Source organism: Limulus polyphemus, unplaced genomic scaffold (assembly GCF_000517525.1).
Source record: "Limulus polyphemus unplaced genomic scaffold, Limulus_polyphemus-2.1.2 Scaffold848, whole genome shotgun sequence".
NCBI classification, from domain to species: Eukaryota; Metazoa; Arthropoda; class Merostomata; order Xiphosura; family Limulidae; genus Limulus; species Limulus polyphemus.
The window spans coordinates 162009-168163 of NW_013666458.1; the positions used below are offsets into that span (position 1 = coordinate 162009).

The window sequence follows — 6155 nt, forward strand, 5'->3', positions numbered from 1 at the left end:
TTTTGGGCTACTCTTTTACCAACGAATAGTGGGATTGACCGTAACATTATAATGCCCCCACGTCTGAAAGGGCGAGCAGATTGCGAGTCGAACACCCTAACCACCTGGCCATGCCGGGCCGATTTATTAGTTATTCAGTGTTCGCATTAAGGACTCAGCTTAATGTGATTCTTAAAATGGGCATTTTTCAATCAGAAAATGCGAACATTTGACCTTTCATGGGCAAGCAAATGTCGTTGCAACGGCGCATGCTTAGTTATTGTCTGTCGTTACAAGCGCAGCCAGTCAAGAAGTAGTTACGTTATAACTTTCAGGCCTCAAAGAAGATCTGTCATATGAAACAATTTCCGAACACCCTAGTGCAATTATAGATGTAAACATATTAAACTATGATAAAGAAAGCAACAATTTACAAGCTGCTCATAATAGGTTGAATAAACCTCTTCTAAATGAAACAAATATATGTTACTGTAGAGGCCTTGCATATGACGTCACAAAACTTCCTGTTCTATTCAACGATGCTTTATTGGTTGTCAAACAATTCCTTCTGGAAATCAGCAACAATCGTTATAGATATTAGCACCTGCCACACGAGCCAGCCCAGCATCTTTTAGTACCGAGCATAGGATGGTCAACAGGGGGAGTCGTTCCGGAAACGGTGATTTAGGGTTAGTTATTTCGATAGATCTCTATGAATGAAGCTCGTCACAATTTAAAAAACAAAAAAAAAAAAAAAACAACAACAACTAAATATTAACGAAAATATGACATGATGATGTCTATATGGATTATACTATGGTGGTACCATACTGGGCATAGTACCACCCTTCTTCTATTTACTCTTCATTGCAGAGATGGCGTTTTTAATTTGAGAATTGCTAGAGAAATCATCTTGTAATGAATCGTGCATCTGCTTCAACCTCAACATTGCATCTTCTGGCTCTACTATGCCGTTAGTTTCACAAAATATTGAAATTAGTGATTTCTTATATATTATTCCAATCCACCTTTTTGATGATAACGATACTGCTGTGCCCGTTTTTTATGCTTTGCTGTCAATACAGTAATCACCTGACGAATCTCCAATTTAGCTGGTATTTAAAATCGATTGGGATATATTCGAATAAGTTCTTCCCTCATCCAACCTAGACCCACGGTTTAGCTTAATCCGCTACACTTAAACCATCACATTCACAACCACATCTAGAACATTTCAAGCATGTTTCATTACTACATCGTTTTTCTTTTACATTTACAAGTTAACTTCTCCACGTTGGTTCTCATGGTCTCGAGTCAGGTCACATGTCTGGTCCAGCGCCACCTAGAGAGCCCAAAAATAGTTCCAAACGTCTTCCTTTTGTCTAATCAAAACAATCCAAACGAAATGACTTTTTTCCTTATTTTTGATCCACATCAAGATGCCGGGCTGGCTAGTGTGGCAGGTGTCAAATTAAGTAAAGCATTACATGTAGTCAATTGCGGAAACATCACTTTGGCAAAATTTAGGAATTGGATATTCTACGACTATTCAGTTTCTAGCTATGTTTTTCTTTACACAGATCGCTGAGGTAATTTACAGCGTCAGATAGCACGATATTAGAACAAAAATCTGTCATTTTTTCACTTAAGACGAATATAAGCACTTTACACCCAACATAGCGGAGTAAACAATAGACCACTGACGTTTTGACGTCAGTGCAAAACCTACTATTGAAAAAAACACTTCATTACTTTTTTTAATGAGATTTATTCTTAATTTTAAAAATTATTCAAGAAAAATTAGAGATAAAGATAGTCAGTCAAGTTTATTTATTTGGTCACTAACTTAAGTACATTATGTATCTACATTTTAGCATGTATCATGACCCAACTTCCAAGTGTGTAATTCCATTAATAAATTAGTTTAACAGTTTCTTATAAGATAAAACTTCACTTACCCTCTACACAAGTTCTGTGTATAATAACTATAAAACTGGGTACCATTTTGACCGTATATATGTGTTTAATACTTTGATAATAGGCGTGAATCTCTCCACATGGTTTTGAAACTTTGTTTACAAGAAGTTGTTGTTTTAAGGGATGATAAACTAAAATAATTTCTAGATCGCAATTATCTTCCATTTTAATGCATCGAAAGTTTAAAACATGTGTCCATGTTACACGTAAGAAACAAAATATTGCATTCATCAACTTTCTATGGAACATATCAAAATAAAACTTGAAATAGTATCATGACGTATTATAAAGTTTATTCATCATCCAGAGCACTTGAAACACCGATGACAGACAAAAGCTTTATCCAACATTTATTCACCAGGAAGTTTCCTATGCTATTCCATGACGTCATTTTAAGTTTCAGAAAAGCTTTAGTTCCGGAGTCTATGATATCAACCAGATAGTGCCTGTGGTTTCATTGAAAACTTTTTGTTTTGTTCGTATCGTAAAATATGTGTGTATGAAGAGGATGTGTTTGTACATATTCGCTGTTGGTTTTATTTTAATTTAATCTACTGAAGATATTCGAGAAAAGGAAACGTTACACGCGTTCAAACAATTTATAGCTTTAAATACTGAGTTGTCAGGTAATCCTAAACATTTATGAACATTTCATCTGATGCTTCGTAATTATGAAATTACACTTTAGTAATTGTATATATTTTCATTAAAATATGTTTTTCTCGTACTTACTTATGTTCACCTGTGTTCTTTAGCTCTGACAGTTTTCGTAGTACAAGTAGTGCCGGCAGCACCGGAAGTGGCGGACGAACACGTTCTCATCACAACTCAAATTTCCAACATAACACGTGGTTACGTTCTAGCTTGCGAAGAGCTTCAGGGTACGAATGATTTCTTTTTGACGTTACATTTTATTATAACCATTTTCCTGAAATAACTGTCTTTTAAAAGAAATGTGTACACTATTTTTCATCATTGTATTTGTACTTGTTTTATTCAAAAATCTAGAAACTGTTGATACTTATCTCTCCTTAATCAACTTGATTGTTGCAGTATTGTCTTAAACGTTTTTCGCCTTCTGTGCCACCAGATTGCATTCATGCAAGCATCTTCAAAAATAGCAGAAAAAATTATGTATGGAATAAAAATGGCCTGTAAATTGGGAGTATCTGTAAGGCTTGAAATAGTCAGATTGAATGAATACCAAAATACCATCTTAAATGTTCATGTTAGTGAAATATTTGGAGCATACACAAGTATCCTTACCTCTGTACTTATTTAAAGTAGCTATTGTTCGGAGTAGTAGGCAGGTAAAAATATATAAGAATCATGTTTTAATGAATGTGTGGAACAGACTGTTAAATTAGGTCATTTATACACGCCAAAAAGTAAATATGGATCTCGTCAGTAGTCAGTATGAAAGCTATAGTCTTAATGAATTTATTACAAAACACGTGATCTGTAAAATTTTAAATTGCAAGAAACAAACGCCACCTAGGATTTAATTTTGTTTGTTATTTGCTGCAGTTGATGGCGTTAGGTGTTTGTTATCAAAATGAAATTAATTTGTTACAAGCTGACAGTTCGTCAAATATATTTGGTAAAATTTATTTACAAGTACTTTTATACAAAGAGGCGTGTTTAAAACTTTCTATCACAACTAATATATGTCCTATAAATAGTGTTACTCGTGCAAAGTCAGCAGTTGTCATGTGTTGTTTTAATGGTTTGTAATTTCATGATTTTATAAATGTACAACAAGTAACAAATGCATCTGAGTTAATAATTTATTAAATAGAGGAGATAAGCATGACCTAGTTCAGAAAAAAGTCTTGCTTCGGTTTCTGCTGAATCAGAAACAGAATTCAGTCTATAGCCATATGTTTTTTAAACTGGTTACAAGTTAGCACAGAATGAAGTCATGAATTCATCACAGTGATCTGCAGTTTTCAACACTTGGAACTGTTATTCTACATCTAGGAAAATACAAATAACAACTATTGTGTAGCGAACACTTTGATTATTAAGAGTTCCAGGAAAAGAACATTGCACTTGAGTTGTCACAGCAGTTAGTATAATCATTCCATTTTCCCCATTTTTTTCATGATTACAAAGTCAAATGTAAAATAACAATTTTGTATTTATGCAAGACACTGTAAGTAAATCAAAAGTGGATTTTTTTATTTTTAGTGCTATTTCGTATTTTTATTGGAATAAGAAAAGTGAAATCAGTAAAAATTGTTAATTCACAATTTATTTAAAAAGAATTAAAACTTTGACTAAATCGTTTATCAGAATATAACTGTGCGCTTGGACTAGCCGTTAAAATATATGTGAAAAATTTCATTCCAAAAATATACAAAATACATTACTCTCAATACAAAAATACATTATATATATATCATTGGGTAATTATTAACCTAATCATTTTAGTACTGTCTTAGTCTGTAGCCTAACTGAAAATTCGCTACTTGTTTAAATATATATGTATATGTACAGAAAGAACTAGTATTAAATTCTTTCCCGAGATTTTGTACCGGCAATATTTTGATCCTTTTTCTCAGGTGCGAGATCTTTGTTCAGTACAATGTAATACTTGCATTAGAATAGTGACCGGTTTTTAGTACTTCCTGACAAAACTATATTTAACAATGAACACGGCGTAATAAATTCTAACTATCTGCGTTTAACTTAAGGGACGAGAAAAATGTTCAAGATTACTGTAATGACGTCACTACACAATTAAAAGTAACACTGTTGAATATTAGAAGTATCAAGTTGGTGGAATCAAAAAGAGAGATATTTGTATTCAAATAATTTTATCTTGAAAGAAAACTTTGAGGTTATATATATATATATATATATGCACATACACACGTACGTACAAACAACTTTTCGACTTTACCTATTTTTAGGCGACCAACGGATCACAGACTGTAAGGAGCTTAGGGTATCACTTATGCGTCACATATTTGGCTGACTGTTAGATGTAGACGTTAAAAGAATATAAGGATTTAGTGGTCTATACGGTTTCATGCTGTTTGGTTGTCTACCGGATAAGATGTGTAAATATATGTATATCATTGTTGAGTTTTGCATATTACATCAGATAAGATGTATGCATTGTTGTATATCATTGTTGGCTTTTGCATATTACATATATACTTGTAACTTTATAATTGGTGTATATACTAACAGAAAATAAAATATTACTGATTGATTAATGCATCTTATACTGAATGATGTCAGAGAAACATTTAATAAACACTATATAGTAATTAGCTGAAGTACATAGATACATTTAAATCTCGCTTAAACAGTTCATAAACATTGTATATATATATAACAATTAGCTGAAGTACACGTATACATTTAATCTTTGCAGAAACGTTAATAAACAGTATATATATAAATAGTAATTAGCTGAAGTACACATACATTTAAACTTCGTAGAAACATTTAGTAAACACTATATATGTATAGTACTTAGTTGAAGCATACATATACATTTAAGGTACATAGAAACATTTTTGTAAGTAATAGAGATAAAAACTTTATGACCAAATAGTGTTGAATTGACGTGATTTAGTTGAGTGAGAGCACATGTATAGTCTGACCTTTATTCGTCTTTTACACTCTCTTTTAGTTGAAGTTTTATAACCCAATAAATGAATGTAATACTAAGAGTAAGCACTGAACGTGACCAGACTGATAAATAGCTTACTCAAGTAGTTATTTTGGTGCTTTTGAAGACATTTTTACGGATAATATTTAGTTTCACCCACACATAGATATCTTCTGTGTAATGGGATTCGATTATCCACGTTATCATATTTCTAGGAACCAGTATTATAAAACCATAATTATATGAATTACATCAAATATAACAAATGAGCTACACAGCTGTGTAACAGGTTTCTTTAGATTAACGTAAGCGAACTTGTTCGCTTATGACATATTTATTGACCTGTATACTGGACTATTTCTACCATGACGACCTCTGTTTGACCTCATTCCACAAAAAATATGTTTATTTGTAGTTTCATTGTTATAGACACAAAGTAATCTTAAAAGTCGATGTTATTGTATGAGCATTGTACTTACTGCGATTATTGTTATAAATTGTAACGTATATAACATATAAAACTGAAACCTATTTTTTTCTTGTTTGTTTGATATAACAGACATGTTCTCTTTTG

General features: G+C 32.2%; 1 protein-coding gene across 2 annotated transcripts in view; it reads left to right on the forward strand.

Moving 5' to 3' along the window:
• The window catches only part of LOC106460847, a 44971-nt gene extending 42131 nt beyond the window's left edge, over window positions 1-2840 (forward strand). For both annotated transcript variants that reach the window (XM_013920591.2, XM_013920592.2), the window contains exon 6: window positions 2712-2840. The gene's annotated coding sequence lies outside the window, so the exon portion shown is untranslated. The remainder of the gene's footprint in view (window positions 1-2711) is intronic.
• The last annotated feature ends 3315 nt before the right edge of the window (window positions 2841-6155 follow it).